Source organism: Eubalaena glacialis, chromosome 10 (assembly GCF_028564815.1).
Source record: "Eubalaena glacialis isolate mEubGla1 chromosome 10, mEubGla1.1.hap2.+ XY, whole genome shotgun sequence".
Taxonomy (NCBI): domain Eukaryota; kingdom Metazoa; phylum Chordata; class Mammalia; order Artiodactyla; family Balaenidae; genus Eubalaena; species Eubalaena glacialis.
In genome coordinates this window covers 4,449,279-4,468,381 of record NC_083725.1, presented here as the reverse complement: position 1 = coordinate 4,468,381, position 19,103 = coordinate 4,449,279, and the positions used below count along the sequence as shown (strand labels likewise).

The 19,103-nt window shown below is 43.6% G+C and overlaps 1 protein-coding gene across 3 annotated transcripts in view; it reads right to left on the bottom strand.

The window, feature by feature from the left end:
* PRDM10 (PR/SET domain 10) overlaps positions 1–19,103 on the bottom strand; it is a 125,048-nt gene that overhangs the window by 66,091 nt on the left and 39,854 nt on the right. For 2 of the 3 annotated variants that reach the window (XM_061202299.1, XM_061202301.1), the window contains exon 1: positions 17,406–17,499. The exons of the other annotated variant lie outside the window; for it this stretch is intronic. The gene's annotated coding sequence lies outside the window, so the exon portion shown is untranslated. Of the gene's footprint in view, positions 1–17,405; positions 17,500–19,103 lie in introns of those variants that run through there. 3 annotated transcript variants of the gene reach the window in all.

The following is a 19,103-nucleotide window of genomic DNA, read 5'->3' as shown; positions in this document are numbered from 1 at the left end:
AAAATAAATAATCAGGGAACAAGGCTTTCAGAAAGGCTTTCAACAAATTGTTAAAATTATAATAATAAACTTTTGACTAGGTTCCAAATAAAAAAGGGGTTCTTAATTAAGCAGTTATGGATTTGGAATATTTCCGTATAAGCAGAGAGGTCTAAGGGTAAAGATAAAGGATGAAGAAGTGATCATAATGGGGTCCTCCAGGTATTTCTACCGATGCCATTCACATTTCACATTTGTTATAAATGTTGGCAGTGAAGCAAATAGTGAAATGCACAAGACTGCAGAAAAACTCCAGATAAAATTTTATGCCACTGGGGAAAAAACTCCAGAAAAAACCTTCAGAAACTGGGTCGTGAGCAGGGGACAATGGCAGATAAGTGTCGGCATAAGCTGCACTTTTAATATTATGAGACTGAACTATCTGTTACAGTCTAAAAACTATTGTAGAGGGACCTCCCTGGCCGGTCCAGGGGTTAGGACTCGGTGCTGTCACTGCCGGGGCCCGGGTTCAATCCCTGGTCAGGGAACGAAGATCCCGCAAGCCGCACGGCGCGGCCAAAAAATAAAAATAAATAAATTAAATTAAAATAAAAACTATTGTAGAATATATCCTAAGTAACTTTTCCTAATTTGTTTCTGGCCATAAACAAGGACAGCACTGTGTAACCAGAAGAGAGCTGAACTAAGGTTTTTAAAAAAACACAGAGTAGAAAACACAGGATGACAACAGCAAGCAAGGAATGAGGTGTGTCAAACAGGTCTGCGACGGTCACCTTGGCCATCTCTGCCTCTCCATTTGTGTCCCTTTGCCTTCCACTTCTCCCACAGAAATCTCCACATTAGGCAATGATTCCTCCTACTTTTCTTGTGCACACAAAGGGCTTCAGAGACTATCAACTAAGGGTTCTCTTCTTTGAAAGAAGGTTATTTTTTCCAGTCAGGGCTGTGGCACTCCTTTCTTCATGCCTCAAAAGAGGCATGCAAGCAAATCTTTCTTTGTGTCAACCCAAGAAACACGGGCTTTACTTTCCTAGTTCAGATAAGAACTTTTCATGCACCAAAAAAAAACACAGATTGATCCTCCCATCCCATTTGATAGTTTGTCAGCAATGCATTCGAACCCCATCAAGTCATTCAAAAGAACTCTTACCATTCACTCAAAGAAAAGAAAAACCTAGGCTAAGGACATGCTGGGGGTCTTAGCCTAACAATTCTACATTAATATCTTTGAGAATTCAAAAGGAGCCAGCACTCAGTGGGAGTTCTAAAGAATGATAGACCTTGATGTTTGCCTTTTCCTTTTTACAAAGAATCGCTGGTTGGCTGGTAAAATGCGAAGGCAATTCCAAAGAGGACTCTATCAGGAGTCTTCCATTCTGCTCTTACAAGATTTCAGGTGGAAACCTCAAACCGCGGTGTATCACAGGCCTACAGAGAAGCACACAGATCATTAGGGTCCGACCTGAGGGATGTTCACAAAGTAAATGCATGTGGATCAAGGAACAGAAAGCCACCCGCGTCTGGAAGCCTTGTGGCACCTTTGGGAGAGGCCATCTGCCTCCACCAGCCTCCAGCCTCTGCCCATCCTCCAGCAGGCTGCAGAAGGGCCCTCCACCCCACCAAGCTGACCCCAGGCTGGTCGGCAGTTTCTGCAGGCCTATGAGACAGAGTCTGCTCCTAGGTTTGACCTTCCGGGGGTGGCAACGGAAATTTCTAGGTAGGTGTTTCCTACGGAGCCTCTTCCTTGGTGGGCCCGGAATTCCAATTTTTTTCTTCCCAGCAAAGTGAAACTACCAAAATCCCACTCTGCTATTCAGCTGCTTTTGGCGTGACTTGTTAGCCTCCTGGCCTCTGGGACCCTGGCCCCTCTGTTCCGGTAGCCGTTGCAGCCCTTCACCTGGAATGTCTTATCTCTCCAGCCCCACAAAGTAGCCTAAAGCACTACCTGCTTCTCTTGTCTCTTAGTTGCCCTTTCCAACCAGCTTCCCAGCCTCCTGGGAATCAGAAAATGCTCCAAGGGGAAAAGCAGGTGCAGAAATCCAGGCACGATTCAATAAGCATCCCCTCTCTCCTGGGTCTGACCGTTCAGAACTGGCTGCCTTGGTAGGAAACTGAGGGAAATCCCAGGGGTATGAGACTGTGAAAACATTTCCCCTTTGACCTTGTGACTGTGTTTATCAAAATCTGAGAACTTGTGGACACCAGTAATGGTGGACCCTGGTAAGAAAAAACTGTCATATGACACATCTGATATGACAAAGTATAATCAAGATACACCCAGAATCACTAAATAGGTCATTGCTTTATCAAGGAGCAGAAAAGCAATGAGAAAGCTTCGGAATATAGGCAGTATCTAAAAATATTATGTTGTTATTAAAATGTGATTCTCCCAACTTTGAAATTAAATACTCCTTCTTCATACACTGCAATGGAGGAAACGTCCCCAGTCTGACCCAGGCCCAGGGCTCTCCACCCGGGGTGCTGGGCAGCCTGTCTGTCCGGTCCCCTCAGGGGCTGCATCGCTCCGCCCGCTTCCCCACACCCACTCCTCTGCAGCATCACTGCTCCCTCCCTACTGGAACGCTCACATCAGCAAATGTGCACAGGATCTCCTATCTTTACTGTGTGCTTTTCTAAACGTGTTATATTTCAATAAAATGTTTACAGTAAAAAAACACTTTCCCTTGGGCCCACCTCCCTGCTCACCTACTTCTCTCTGCTGTTCTCACACACAATAAAGAGCTGTCTGGTCCACCTCCACTTCCTCGCCCCACATTCCCTCCCCAGTTGGGCTCCCACCCTTGCCAACACACCACCCTGCCCCCCGCAAGGCTGCACCTTTTAAAAGTCTACAGCCAAACCCCAGGTTCCCTCCAGGTTCTCAGCTCCCTTGACCTCCGGAACATTCACACCCTCCTTAAGCTCTTCTCTCCACCTCCTAACGCTAAACTGTCCTGGTTTCCTCCCACCTCTATGGCACCTCCTTCACGAGCTCACTTGCTGGCCCGACCTCTAAAGGCTGCGCTGGCAGACCTCTCCTCCTTCTCGTTTTACACACTCCCAGGGCTCAGGCCAGCCTTCAGGGCTTTTGCAGTGGCTCCACCTGGATGCTCCGGCCAGCATTTCCGATGGCCACCTCCTCCTCCCCATTCAGGTTTCAGGGTCAGTGTCACCTCCTCAGCAGGCCTTTCCTGCTCCCCGTCCCCACGTTGCTCTCCTTTCACGCTCTGCAAAGCATGTACCATCAAGTAAGTGATGCACGCATTTTGTGCAGAGTTTGTGTGCCCTGCCACCCACCACGGGGGAACGCAGCTGCACGAGAGCGCCCTCACCCAGTGGGACAACGCAGGGCCCTCAGCACCTGGAACCCGGCCAACAGCAGAGGGTCAACAACTGCTTCTGGAATGAACGCAGCGTCCAGTCTCCTGCCTTGGGAGGGAACTGCTTTCTTAACAAAAACACTCTTAGGATGAATTCCCATAAATAAAAAAAGTGTCAGCATTAAAGTGATGGTGCACAACTACTTCCACAGTTAAGAAATTAAGTATATGTATGATATCAATGTTTATAACTGAACTTCAATGAGCTGGAAAGAAAAAAACATGGAGGGGGAAAAAGCAAATTCCTCAAGACATTATCTAGTACCATAAACTAGCAAATCCGAATATTCTGAGGGAACTTGAACTCACGCCAACTATAAGACTGCAAAGGTACATGGAACTCAGCTGCTCCCCAAACCAAAATCAGTCCTTATAAACACAGAGTACCCTGGGCCAAATATGGTATTAAAAGAAATTCTCTGAGAAGTCCACTTATTACAACCCAAGGAATAGATCTTGACGTCTGACTGTAGAATTTCTGAAGTTTCTGTATCCATGACCTGTGTCACGCCCATGACAGCACTGTCACAGTAGGTCAGATATTAAGAGGAGCCAGCCTCACAGTGGATAAACCCAGGCTCAAGGTGGCACAGCCAAGGCTGGTGGTAGGGCAGTTTCGGGATTAGAATGTACATCTCTCCCCTCCCCTGGGGCCTCCAACCTGCTTTAGTTGACAGGATGGACAGAGGTTCAGGGGTGACCATCAGAACTGTCGGAAATCACACCTGGACAGTCTTCCCTCATGTAGAGCCATGGTCAGTCCTTACACAATTCCTGGTGCCTTACCAGGACCTTCCGCTAGCCTACTACCACCCCACGTCCCCTTCCCCCATCTCTAGCATGGCGGCATGAACAGAGCTCCAGAGTCAGATGGCCTGGGTTCACGCTCTTCAGCCACCATCCACTCACTACGTGACCAGAGACAAGTCACCTCACTTCCCAAGCCTCAACTCCCTCATCTATAGAAGAGGAACAACAACGAGAGATCCACTTGCTAAGGTAGAACTATGAAATAATAATGTGAAACCATGAAATCAGTGAAACAAAACACCATACCCGGCACTTGGGAAACACTAGCAGACGTTCATGGCTGTGGTTGTCCCGGTTACCGATACTAATTATTAATACGCCTTAACAATGCACGTTCATTCCTAGGGTTAAGCACCTCTGGCTCTTCACCTGCTGTTGTGTAAGCGGAACATTCTTGAAATTCAAATCATACAGACTGTAAACTCTCCACTAATAGGAAAGGTTCTTCCGACTAAGAAAATCTATAGTATATGGAGCTTCAGAATTATAGTTGAACATAGCTTATGTACCCTCAACTTCAGCAAAATATTAATCTATACCTTTAACACTGGCAACATCTTTTATGCCCACTAACTACACAAAGTTGCCTTTTTTAATGATCTCCTAGTTTCTATTATGCTCAGTTTTGTAGTATACTTTAATCTTCTCAATTTCATTCAAAATTCTGAGATAGCAACAGATAATAGCAAGTGTTGGTGAGTAGGCAGAAAAACCGGAACCCTCATATACTGCTGGGTAAGAATGTAAAATGCTGCAGCCACTATGGAAAACAGTCTGGCAATTTCTAAAGGCTAAACGTAGAGTTACCAAATGACCCAGAGATTTGTCACCAAGATATAATAAACCCAAGGGAAATAAAAACATATGTCCACATAAAAACTTGGACACGAACATTCACAGCAGCATTATTCATAATAGCCATAAAGTGGAAACAACCTAAACATTCATCAACTGAGGAACAGAGAGATAAAATATGGTACATTCATATAATGGAACATTACTCAGCAAAAAAAAAAAAAAAAAAACGAAATGAAATACGGATACATGCTACAATAAGAATGAACCTTTAAAACTTTGTTAAGTGAAAGAAGCTGGTCACAAAGGACCATACACTGAATGATTCCATCTATATGAAATATGCAGAAAAGACAAATCAACAGAGATAGAGAGTGGATAAGTGGTTGCCCAGGGGTTGGGATGAAATGAGGAATTAAGGGGTGATGGCTAAGAGGTGGAGTTCCTTTTGGAGTTATGAAAATATTTTAAAATGGGTTGTGGTGATAGTTGTATAACTGTGAATAGGCTAAAGCCACTGAATTGTACGCTTTACCTGAGTGAATTGTATGGTACGTGAATTATATCTCAATTAAGCTGTTGGGTTTTTTTTAAGAAAAAAAGATGGGCATTTAAATCAACGCAAACCTTCTAGGAAGCAATTTGGCAATAAACATCAAGAACCTTTCTATATTGGGAGATAGATACAGAGAGAAAGAGAGAGAATAATACTTGCTACTGGAGCAAACATAAGGGCATTTCTGATGAGAGCAGCTTGAGAAAGTTCCAGAGGCAAGAGAAGTTGAGGATATGCTCAGGGACTGTAAGTATAAGAGAGAAAAGCCTCAAACCATAGTTAGGATGGACCCGCAAAAGACTTCAAGTTGAAGAATTACAATTCCCAAAGTTTATACACTGGTTTTATCAGATTCACCTAAGGACGTAGGCAAAAAGACAAATTCCAGAGTCTCACTCCTGAAATTCTGGATTCTCTCAATTGCAAAGGTAGAGGGGAAGAGCAGGAAGCTTTGTTTATAAACCTCTCCAGATGATTCTGAAGTCAACCAGATCTGGCTAACTCTTGCACAGCAAGGGAAGAAAAATATTTTATCATGGCAATAACACCTTTTGGAAAATCATTCTAGAAGTAACACGAAGGACTGATTATACTGAGGCCAAGAACTGCCTTCTGGAAGCACTGCGCAAAGATTAGGGCTCTGAATTCTTACTCCAACTTCATGATATTAATAGTTATTCATAGACCTCTAGTGCTCAAAGTCACCTTCTAAAAAAGAGATTTTTTTTGTTACTAAGCAAAAATTTAGCAAGAATCCTTACACCTTTCTTCAAAATATGCAACTTACCAGCTTCTCTAATATGTTTGTGGTGTGAATGCCTTAGAATTCGGAAAAGGCTGTGTGGTTGTTAGTTCAGGTGGTCTTCCTTGCCAAGCAGATTACTCTCATGCACATTTGATTTTCCAGCTTCCCTTCACCCCATGATAACAAGCAAATCCATTCCGTGCACTTACCGGGAATATTGGAAATAAGCTTTGTATGCAAATATGGATTAATGGGGAACATCTGAAGACTGAAAGATTAATACAAATGACTCATCAAATAATATTGAGCCTCCATGTTTTCTGACTACGGATAATGGATGGCATAGCTCTGAGCACAATCCTTCCAGCTCCCTTTCTCAACAGTAGCATTTATTCGCAAGAGAACTGGCAAGGGTACAAATACAATCTCTGGCCCGGGCGCACCTGTACACAGAAAGCTATCTGGTCCACATATCGCAAGCTCTTTGTTGAATTAGCAATTGCAGTAACTAAATAGGAGACTTGCAGGTGGGTCTTCTGGGGCCCTGAAAGCCTTTCTTACAGAGGGTTCTGGGTGGTAACTATGACTCGACAATCACAAATCCAGGTTAGGATAAAATACTAGATAATGTTAAGAGGCATAATCTCAAGTACTAAGCTGTTTCCTCAATAAATTCAAGTGCTTTAAAATGTTTTAACTGGAAAAAAAGAATATTAAAATTGCTTAGAAGAAACTATTCTAGGGCACAATTTTCATAATTTAACATTTTGGATATAATACAAGAGAAGACAGTGTAACTACTCGTTCACTCTACCTCAACTCCTGAAACAGGCACAGCCTTTTGTTCAAACACACTGGACCATGGCTCTGCCCCAGGACTAAGAAGCAAAGTGACACTGGTTTGAAGTAATTCCCTTTGTATCCAATTCAGTCCCCCTGTGAACAGGTAATATGGGCCTCATCTTCTGTTCATTTTCAAATTCTCATTCCTCAACCTCAGCCCCTTGTTTGCAAAGTTAAATATGAAACACAGAATGGTCAAAAATAAGCATTTAATTAACAAGATGGTGAGCCCAGACAGATGACATAGTGAGGCAGTTATTGCCTTCATAAAAACTCTATATTAATGGCATATAATTAACATTATAATCTAATTTCAACCTCGTCCGTCTTAAAAAAACTACTATAAAAGGCCAGCATCCACCACTGGCCTGGTATTCAGAGGTGTCTTCTACAAGCCAGGACGTTTCTTTTTTTTTTTTTTTTTTTTAATAAATTTATTTATTTTATTTATTTATTTTTGGCTGTGTTGGGTGTTCGTTGCTGCGCGCGGGCTTTCTCTAGTTGCGGAGAGCGGGGGCTACTCTTCGTTACAGTGCGCGGGCTTCTCATTGCAGTGGCTTCTCTCGTTGTGGAGCACGGGCTGTAGGCACGTGGGCTTCCGTAGTTGTGGCACATGGGCTCAGTAGTTGTGGCTCACGGGCTCTAGAGCACAGGCTCAGTAGTTGTGGCACACGGGCTTAGTTGCTCCGTGGCATGTGGGATCTTCCCAGACCAGGGCTTGAACCTGTGTTCCCTGCATTGGCAGGCGGATTCTCAACCACTGTGCCACCAGGGAAGCCCCCAGGACGTTTCTTAAAGTGTTTTCTCAGTACAGAGTAGTGGGAAAATACTGGATGTGAGACAAGTAAAAGTTCTTTATCTTGACAACTGCAATAATAACACCTGATTTACCTAACTCAGGCTCACTGTTAAGACAGAGTGGGATGTTTGTTACAGTATACTACAATGCTATAGAGTGTATTCCAAATGTTAGTAACTATTTAACTCATGATGCTAAGTATTAGATCATGAAGGTATCTTATCCAGAAAAGTCTTCTTTCCAAGTAAAAGACAATTTAATACATTTTCATTGTTAAACAATTCATTGGGGAATAAATATGTCTTAACTGTAGGCAAGGGTTCTCAAAACTAATGTATTTCACTAGATAACATGTGTATTTCAACTTTAAACGGATAGAATTTTAAAACTATGTGATTAGCACTTTCTCCCATAAAGAGAGACATCCCATTCCTGTTTAGAAAGCTCAGCCGTATCTACTCTTTGCAAACACTTACCAGACCACTTCCTTCAGATATAGGCTACACGTCAAATGAGTTAAGACCACAAAATCAGGGGTTTTTTGTTTTTTTATTTATTTATTTTTGGCTGCGTTGGGTCTTTGTTGCTGTGCGGGCTTTCTCTAGTTGCGGCAAGTGGGGGCTGCTCTTCCTTGCGGTGCGCGGGCTTCTCATTGCACTGGCTTCTCTTGTTGCAGAGCACAGGCTCTAGGCGTGTGGGCTTCAGCAGTTGTGGCACACGGGCTCAGTAGTTGTGGCTCGCGGGCTCTAGAGCGCAGGCTCAGTAGTTGTGGTGCATGGGCTTAGCTGCTCCGCGGCATGTGGGATCTTCCCGGACCAGGGATCAAACCCATGTGCCCTGCATTGGCAGGCAGATTCTTTTTTTTTTTTTTTTTTTTTAAAGGAACTCCTTTATTTATTTATTTATTTTATTATTTATTTTTGGCTGTGTTGGGTCTTCGTTTCTGTGCAAGGGCTTTCTGTAGTTGTGGCAAGCGGGGGTCACTCTTCATCGCGGTGCGCGGGCCTCTCACTATCGCGACCTCTCTTATTGCGGAGCACAGGCTCCAGACGCGCAGGCTCAGTAGTTGTGGCTCACAGGCCTAGTTGCTCCGCGGCATGTGGGATCTTCCCAGACCAGGGCTCGAACCCGTGTCCCCTGCATTGGCAGGCAGATTCTCAATCACTGCGCCACCAGGGAAGTCCAAGACCACAAAATTAGAATCCCCTAACAGATGCAGCTCTTTATTTTAAAATCAGCATATTCATATTCAACTGATCGAAAACACATACTGTGGAAATTCAATGTTACTTAAGCAAACAACTACTGGCATAGTAATAATTATGGTTATTGCCATTTACTGAGTTCCCATCATAAGCCAGGCATTGTGGCTTATTAAATACTCAATTTCACTTAATCCTCACAACAACCAAAAATTATTACTTGTCCAAGGCCATAGCGCTGATAAGTGGGATTTGAACCCAGATCCCTTTCACTACAGAGCTTAGACATCTTTTCCCTTCTCCGCTGCACAGCTTTCCTCCCAGCAAAGCTGCCAGAACCCAAGCATGGCTCCACTGTGCTGTCTCCTCGGACTCCCACCAGATGATGCAATCAGTAGGCTAGGCTGGATCTCAAAGGAACCAGGGGAGGTTGTAATTTACCAAACCCGCAAACAGATTTAATTGAGCAAATTAGTCAATAGCCAGAGTTAAGGTAACTACAAAGCTATAGTGAAGGGTACCCACTATAAAAATTGAAATGATAATTTTTTAAAACACAACAGTATTTATTATATGCCTATTCTGTGCCCAGCATTGTTTTAGGAAATGAAGAACACACTAGATGTTATTAAAAATACCCAGCAGAGAGGGAAAAAAATATAAATAATTTATTTACCCTTGTGCCAAAATAAAGCTACCTGTGTATAGAACATAGCAGCCCTCAAATATGAACTGAATCAACTCATATCAGGAAAATTAATTACCCCAAATATTCTTCCTGGTTCTCTCTGTATCAACTTCTCTAACAGTGGAATCACTGGGCTTTGGTGTCTGCATGTCTTTGACTTTCTAGGTAATGCCAAATGGTTTTCCTAAGTAGTCATACCAGTTTCTATTCCTACCAGCCACGTGTGACTGTTCTATTGCTCAAAAGCTTTGGGACTTGGTATTGCCGACTTTAAGTCAGGTACACGTTTGCCAACTTGAATTTAGGCTCAAAGTAACATGGCACTGTGGCTGTAATTTGCATTTCCTTGATTATTAACAAGGTTGAACACCTTCTCATGTGTTTATTAGACATCTGGATTTCTCCTTTTCTGAAGTGCCTGTTCTAGACTTTTGCCCATTTTTCCGTTAGTGCAGGTAACATCTTAAATAAAAAACATCTTTAAAAAAAAAACCCTTTTCGAGACAGGTCATGAACATATTCTCCTATGTCAAATTCTAAAAGTTGTACTGTTTGGCCTTTTATTTGCCATGCTTCCTGGGTCATAAATCAAGTGTCTGAATGTGTGTGAGACTGTTTCCGGACTCCTTGGGGTGTTCAGTTGGTCTACTGCTCTAACCCGGTGCCAGGATCACACTGTCTTAATTATTTACCTCTTCTTGATCTCTGGAACAGAAGTGTTTCCAACTTCTTTTTCTTTTTCAAGAGTGTCTTGCCTTTTCTTGGGCCTTGGCAAAAATTTCATCAGCTTGTCTAGTTTTTTTCAATTTGCTGGGATTACATTAAATCCATAAGTCAGTTTCCAAAGAATCAATGCCTTACAATATTAAACCTTCCAATCCTCAAACCAGGGTCACTCCATTTATTTAGAGTTTATTTGGACTCACTCAATAAAGTTTCAGAATTTTTTCTGTAAAGGTCTTATACATATTGTGTTAGAATTAAAATATTTCTCCTACAGTTTATAACTGTTGAAAAACCACAAATCACAAAAAAAGATATGATTTTTAAATGATGTATAAAAAGATATAATTTTTTGATGAGATTCCTAAGGTTTGGGAAAAGTATATATAAATATGAATATCAACTTTCTTAAAATTTTTAAATGAAACAAAGTTCATCAAAGCACAATTATTGCTCCATAATTTAGTTTTAATTCTAGAATTATTGTTTTGTGGTTATGTCATATCTCACTTCAGAGGGTTTAACATACTTGAGAAAACTTGTGTGTCACATAAACAAGTCTTAAACATCTATTAGTCCTTATAGTTATCAAATTATGCAGTACTGGAAATCCAGAATACTTTTTTTTTTTTTTTTGGCCGTGCTGCACGGCTTGTGGGATCTTAGCTCCCCAATCAGGGATCGAACCCAGGCCCTCGGCAGTGAGAGCACCGAGTCCTAACCACTGGACCGCCAGGGAATTCCCCAGAATACTTTCAATTTATCAACTTCAAGAGAAAAAGAATAAAAGAGAAGATGAATAAATGATGAGTTAGAGGCTGAAATCTCATGAAGATACATACCACTGCCTGGGACTGAGGACCCAGACACCCTGCTACCGCCACTCACATCATTCACTAAACTGCCTCCTTTTTCTCATTTGTAAAGTAGTTACAACACCGTTCTGTCACTGTCGCACAGTAAGGATTAAATGTAAACAGGTGTCTTAGAAAGGACACTTAAAAAGTCAAACACAAAGCAATAATTAGGCAAAGGATTATAGTTTTCCTCTATCAGAAGAACATGATAATAAGGTTGCCTATAATCATGGTTTGTGGCAAGACTGAAAATAACCCCTAACGGATTGGCCTCAAAATCTTCAAGCAATGCCAACAAAATGGTGAGATTTGCATCCAAAAATAAGAATTTTGAAGAAAAGGGAGGAAAATTCCAGAGCTCACTTTAATGTCTTATGTTAATTGTATTCACTCCTTTATTCCTCCAAACATTTCAGAGCCCAGTAAGTAAAAGGCACTTTTGTACTGCATTCTATATGAGGGGACTAAAAAATATCCAAAGCTTCTAGGAATTTATAATATGTTTAGGAAGCAAGAAGTAAGCACAAATACTTGCTATGCGATACTAATTAAGCACTCAATAAATGTTACAATTATTACAAAGCAGTACAAAAATCCTGTAGGGCATTCAGAGACGAGAGGGATCCCTTTCAGGTAAGATGCTCCGCCTCCCTCCCCCCCTCGGCTTTCACCTGGCTCCAGGGCAGGGCAGACCCACACCTGTTTGTCTGTATGGCCTGTGAACTAAGAATGGTTTTACATTTTTAAATGGTTGAAAAGACAAAAGAAGAATACTTTGTGACACATGGAAATTATATTACTTCAAATCTCAGGGTCCATAAATAAAGTTTAATTGGAACATGGCCATGCTTTCACACCAGGGGCGGAGAGTAGTTGCTTCAGGGACCATCTGGCCCATAAAGCTGAAAATGTTTACTATCTGGTTTTTTGGTTTGTTTGTTTTTTGTTTTTTGGGTTTTTTTGGGGGGGGGGAGGGGCCTTGAAGTGCAGCATGAGGGATCTTAGTTCCCTGGCCAGGGATCAAACCCGTGCCCCCTGCATTGGGAGTGCTGAGTCTTAACCACTGGACCGCCAGGGAAGTCCCTATTATCTGGTTCTTTACCAAAAAAAGTTTACTGACCACTGCTCTAGAAGGATGGATGGGATTTTGGTGGGCAGAACTGGGGAAGGAGGGAGAAGTGGGCAGAAAGGAACAAACATTCCATTTGAGAAATGAAGGTGTGAAAACATGAAGGAAAACCCCAGAATTGTAGGGACAGTGAGAAGACTGGTTTGGCTGAAGCGGAAGATCCAAAATCAGTAAACAGTTTCTGAGCCATTTATACCACTGCTGACAGTGATAACAGGCATTCTCACATGGAGTCTTCGAGGTTGCTACTATTATTATCCCCATTAATAATTAAGAAACTAGATTAATAATTTGATAAAGAAACTAAGGCTTACAGAAGTTAACTAATGGGCCCAAGATCACAGCCAGCCAATAAAGCTGAGCTCTAAATCGAGGTTCCTTTGCCCCCAGAGCCCATGCTGTTAAATTTGACACCGTATCAAACCCCCACACAGGGTAGTAAAAAGAAACACATCCACAAAGGTACGTAAGGGCAAAACGGTCAATGTTTTCAAATATAGGTATAAAAAGAATATGATTTTATCTGTCGGCTATGATTCTTTGTGCTTAAAAGGATAGTTGTCCCATGAGCTGGTCCAAAGTGTTCCACACTTAGAATCAAACTATTGTGGCCTTTTCTTTAATCACAGGAGAAAAAAAAATTATGAGCTTGATTTTTTCAATTTCAAGTTTCTCCCAGAAATATTTCTTAAATCTCTGAAAAAACAGTATATTGTAAAAATCAGTGAGTAAGTGGCAGACCAAGCTGGGGAAAATTCAGCTGATTATGCTTAGCTCAACTTTTTTTTTAATGGATTATGTGCTTAACATGTCATTTCATTATTTTAAGTTCAAATGATTCATTGAATATATTTATTCAGTAACAGTTAACTCAATTACCTGGAAATGGTTTTGAGATTAAGGTATTCTTCAAAAGAATAATAATGCTTCTGTGAGAGCTATCATAAGCACTAAAAGAAATCAGACACATCTACATATAAGCAGTATCTATTGGCTGAAACTATAGAAACAAAAAGATAATACACTGTATGATGACTTACTGCCACTTGGGAGCACTCCCCCCCCATGAGACTAAGCCTAAGGCGGCTGTTCAGTGAACAAATCAGGCAAGCCACGCATGCAACCCATATACATAATTTTAAATCTTCTAGCAGCCACATTTGCTAAAAGTAGAAACAGGCAAAATTAATCGCAGTAATGGATTTTGTTTAACATGGGATATGCGACATATCATTTCAATGTGTAATCAATATTTTAGCTATTGAAATATTTCATTTTTTTTATACCAAATCTCAAAATCTGGCATGCATTTCACACTCACAGCACTAGCCATATTTCAAGTGCTTCACTGCCATATGTGGCTACTAGTAACCCTACCGGACAGCACAGATCTGAGGGACAGCAGGAAACAGGCCAGACCATGAGAGCCAGACCGTGAGAGTGAAGGATGTGGGTAAAAAAAGCGAGCATTTAGCGCCAATGTTCTGATGCTGAAATAAATGAGTTCACCTAAGAAATGGATAACAAACAATAATAGACTATTTTCCCAATAGCAATCTATATGTTTGGAGTTCTTAAAGCGTTGCACATTACTGATTTTATAATTTTATAATGAGTGTTTTCACCACATTTTTAACTAGTCTTGCTATAATTGTGACTTGGTATAATCTATAGCCTCCCACCTCCCTCTCCGTTTCCTCAACCCCAATTCTTTAAAATATTTCAAAGTTATCCAAAAAGAACCTACTTTCAGCTGCTTTCCACAACCTGAACATTTAAAATCTACACAGGTCTAGGCAACGGGAAGCCCAAAGCCACTGATGGACTTTGGAAAGGGAGTGGAAATAATGTTTCAGTACTAATAGTAAAATATCAGTGTCACAGTAGGGCTGCAAGGAAATAAACTGGAAAGGCACCAGGTCCACATAAGTCCTGAACTAGGCTTATAACTTTGAGAATAAAAAAAGGAAGGAGGCCAGACATCCTTTAGCAGTAATTCATGTAAACAGTATAAGGCCAGAGAGGGAGAGGAAGGCTTCAACAGAGAATGACCAATATAATAAAGTCAGAAAAAGCTCCCCCCTCACCTTGCTGCCCCTACCCAGTACCGCTGGAGAATCCAGTGGGACCATTCTGCAAAGATTTGGTTGTAGTAAAACACTTGCTTTTTCTTAACTCACCAGCTCCTTCTAGACACGAGACCAAATGCTCATTTGCTAATCTATTAAAGCACCTATGATAAATTTAAACAATAAATTTATTGTTTAACCAATAAATTCTGCTTGTGAAAACCACACAAAAGGCTGGACAGGGTGTGTCTACACTCTCTGGGACGGAGGTGGGTGGGGGAAGACTGTGTATTTTAGTGGCAATAGGTCAAAGTACATCAGCATTCTATTTTAAAACAAACTCTGGCTAAACAATTCCAACATTGTAATGACAGGGTGTTTATCATTTGCACCAAATGAAATTATGCAGTTACCATGTGTTCACCAGTGCTTAAAATGTAAAATTATTAAGGAAACCAAAATTACAGTTCAGTATTTCTCAACTCTTGGAACAGTTCTGCTTGTTACTCAGAAACCTATCCCATTAGGTTACCTATGATAAATTTAAAGAGTAATCAATAAATTCTGCTTGTGAAAAACAGAATGAATCAAATTTCATAATTCTTTAGTTCAGAGGATTTCATGATGCCCCCTTCAAGTAACGGGGAAAACTACTGAAAATGGAAAATCATCAGTGACGTCATTAGGTACCTATTTACATTAAAAAAACAAAAAAACAAAAAACCTAGATGTGAAAACCACATATCATGTGCCAAGTTTGTAAAAATGTTTATATGCACACACAAAAAAGATTTGAAGCATACCAAAATATCAGTAGAAATTATCTCTGGTAATTGTACTTCAGCTAATTTTTACTTTTTATACTGTTCTATATTTTCTATGTCTTCTACAATGATCATGTACTACTGTTAAAACTAGAAGAAAAAAATAAATTCAGACAAGTGGCAATTGAGGCAGTGCCAACCAATTTAGGATTACACTGGATTGACAACACTATCCCTTATACCATCATAATCTCTTATTGAAAAGCACTGAGGGCCCTTGAAGACATGGGCTTTGCCTTATCTATAATACATGCTCGATATGTATCATGCTCGATACATGCTCACATATACAGTACACTATGCACAGATTAACGCGTGGTGGAGAATGCCGCAAAACACTAGAAAACTAAAAATGGCTTATTTAGAAAAAGACAGCGGTTTAGCGCCCTTGCAAAACAAAAAAGCAGAGCCAAGAGTGGGTGCTCAAGGAATAAAATGAGGAAGAGCCACAGGTGGGAAAAAAGTCTTGCTCCAAAATTTTTTAATGCGCATCTATTACTCAATTGTTCTCTTTAAAACGGTTCGCTTTGTCAATTTCACTTCATTTAAAAAGTAAACCCAGAAGTCACTTTGTAAACATATCAGATTGCATCAGCACTGCTTGAAGCATGGCTTTGCCCCAACCAATTTTTCTTTTTTTTTTAATTTTGCTTTTTCAATTCTAGAGCATCATATAAGTACGGTTCCTCAAGCTGCGGTGCTGTGGGTGGAGGGAAGTATACCAAAAACACGCAATGTACCTTCCTGCCCTCAAAGAGCTTCCAGCAAAAGCCGGAGAGAGAAACAAAGGAGCGGGTCTGAAGCAGAGGCCGCAAAGCGTCACGAGTGATTTTGTTTTTAACGAACGTTAAGTGCTTTTGAGTTCAAAGAACTTTTGGGGACGATTAGCCGGGCAAGATTTGAACGGCCTTCGGCGCAGATGGCACAGGGCCGCGCTGGGCGGGACTCCTCACACGCCGAACCCTCGACTGCAGACCCCAAACCAGCCCGCTTTGTGCTTAGACCTACATAAACATCGATTGAAAATGGATCGAAACCCAACCAATCCGCCAAGCAAGGCTAAGCACGTACGCACGCACTATTCCAAAGCGCTGCGTACACTTTACTTAGTGGAGGACCTAATTCGTGGTCATGGGCTAAAGTGCTTAAGGAAAGCTGACCCTCGGCTGCCAACCGTGCACCACCAACCCGCTCCCCAAAGGCCTCGGGCTCGCGCCTCTGCCCACGGCGCACACCGTGCACCACGACTGACCCAAACGGGCCACCCCCACGCCCTCCGAGCGGGGGCTCGCCGGGTCCCGGGACGCCAACTTGTGCGTAAGGGACGGGGAACCAGCAATCAACGGCAGGACGATGGCGCGGACTCCCGAGACAAAGCAGGGCGCCTAGTCCACGGAGCCCGCCCTCCCCGAGCTCCGGGCCCCGCCGCCGCCCCCGCGCCCGCTGGCCAAGACGGCCCGCCGCACCCCGAGCGCCCGCCCAACCGCTGCCGCAGGAGCGCGCAGGGCGCCCAACTGCCGTCCCGGCCCAACCAACGCGGGCAGGGGAGGAGAGGTGCGCGCGGCCGGCGGAGCGTGCGAGCCGCTCGGGGGTCGCAGGGGGGAGGCTGCGCGCAAGGAAGGCAGGGCGAAGAGGCGCCGGAGCCATGGCTGAACGCAGCGCCAGCAGGGGCTCCTTTAGGGATTTTGCCCCTTTCCCCTTGGAAGGTGCAGATGGTTTGACCCCCCACCCCGAGTGAGGTGCCTCGTCCCAGCCCCGACTGGACTGTACCATCGGGCGGTGCCGCCGGGATTTCTCCCCCACCACCACCATCAAGTCCCCCCCCAACCCGGGTCCGCGGTCGGTTGGCCCCGGCCGGGCTCTGAGACGCGGAAAGAGCTTGGCGCCATTTTGGGTGGGACTAAGCAAAGACGAAACACCCTCCCAGTCGATGGGGTACTCTGGACGCTGGCTTATCCGGTTCCCTTAATCCTTTAGGTACTTACACGATGTTGGGTGAGGGGAGCTGGAAGATCAGCGGGTCCCCGATCCTCTCTCCCTAGGGGTGATGGAAATCAAACCCCCCCCGCCACCTCCAGGTGGTTCTTCCCGCCGCAGAGTGGGAGCTGCATAAAAGGCGGGGCCTCATTAGCATAACCTGCCTGGCAACCTGATCTCGACGTTATGTGATTGGTTGAACTCTGTAAACTCCATGCCTCGCCTAGAGAGGAGTAACGCTGGGGCGAACTGACAGGCCCAGATTTAAGACTCATGACGAAGATCCTGAGACGCTTATTCAGTCAGCGGAGAAGCTAAAAGGAGATTCACACAGTGGCCCAATGACGGAAGGCCTCTTTATTTCGTGCTCTGCTGTTCGTTTAAAGCCCAATCAAAGAGCGGGTCTCAGGCACCGCTCGCCTGCGTTTGTGCTCTAAGCCAATCAGAGAAGCCGACTCTTCGGTTTCAGGGTCAAGACCGCTCGAAAGGACCGGCGGCTGCGGCCCAGGTGGGGAGCCTTCCAGCCTCGGTGCCCAAGGTTGGGAGGAGGAGCTGCTCGGCGGGTGCTGCACGCCCCCCGAGGGCCCGCGTCCTGAGAGCTGCGCCCCGGGACGCGGCGGGCCGAGGGCGCGCGGGCTTGGAGGCGGCTCGGGCCCCGGCAGTGGGCCGGCTTGCGGAGCGCCCAGCAGAGCCCACGCCACGCGCGGAAGCCCTGCGCCTGGGAGCCGGCCCCGGCGTCTGACCTCAGCCCGGCAGAAGCCCGGAGTGCGGCACTGCGTCTCTCCTCTCCCCTTTACCAGGCTGAAAGGAAGTGATTTTCACAAACATGAAGATGTTATTCAACCCTGGTTAACCAAGGGCTTAACTCACTCTTTTCTTAACCTCAGGCTTCCACATAGTACCATCCCTTAAAATTGCCTTCTCACAGCAGCCCAGTGCAGAGAAATGAGCTCGGGCTTTGCAGCAAGACGCCAGCTGTAGTTCCCCGCCCCTAACACGAATGGCAACTAGATCTTGAAGAGACCTTGAGCCTTTGGACCTTCAGGGAGCCGTAATCCTGGCCATGACATCTAACTTGCTACGTTGTTTTGAAGATTAAGTGGGATTTACGTGTAAAATACTTAGCACGCTAGATCTTAAACGGATAAAAGTATCAATGACGACAAAATATACAAAATTGCTGAACTATTGGCTAACCAAGAAAGTACCACTAAGCGAAAGACCTAAGAATAGAAAACACAGGGCGGTGGGCGAGCGGAGGATGTAAAATTCATTCAACAATATCCTCTTTACTGTTTATTTTAAAAACTGGAAACAAAATTTGGGAAATTTTGGGAAAACATTGTTTTTAGAATTTCAGGACTGTTGACTACCTTGTAAGCAACTTGATGACTAACCCATGCCTTGTTCCTCCATAGACTCCTGTGCAGGCTGTCAGTAAACACTTGCTGAATTTAATTGAAAGCACACTTGGGGTCTGATGAGGCAGACCTTAACATTTATAGTGAGAGATGCTATTCACTCTTAGCTGGATATAAAGACACATGAAAGTCAGTTGCCTTAGGAAAGATGATATTAGTTAAGAGAGTCACTGGAATGTTCTCTTTTGGTGCTGTGAGTAGACAATGCCAGAAGTGGACAGGTGCACGGCTCCTAGAGAGAATTTCCCCCATTTTGAGATTTAACATTATTACATCCTCTCTGAA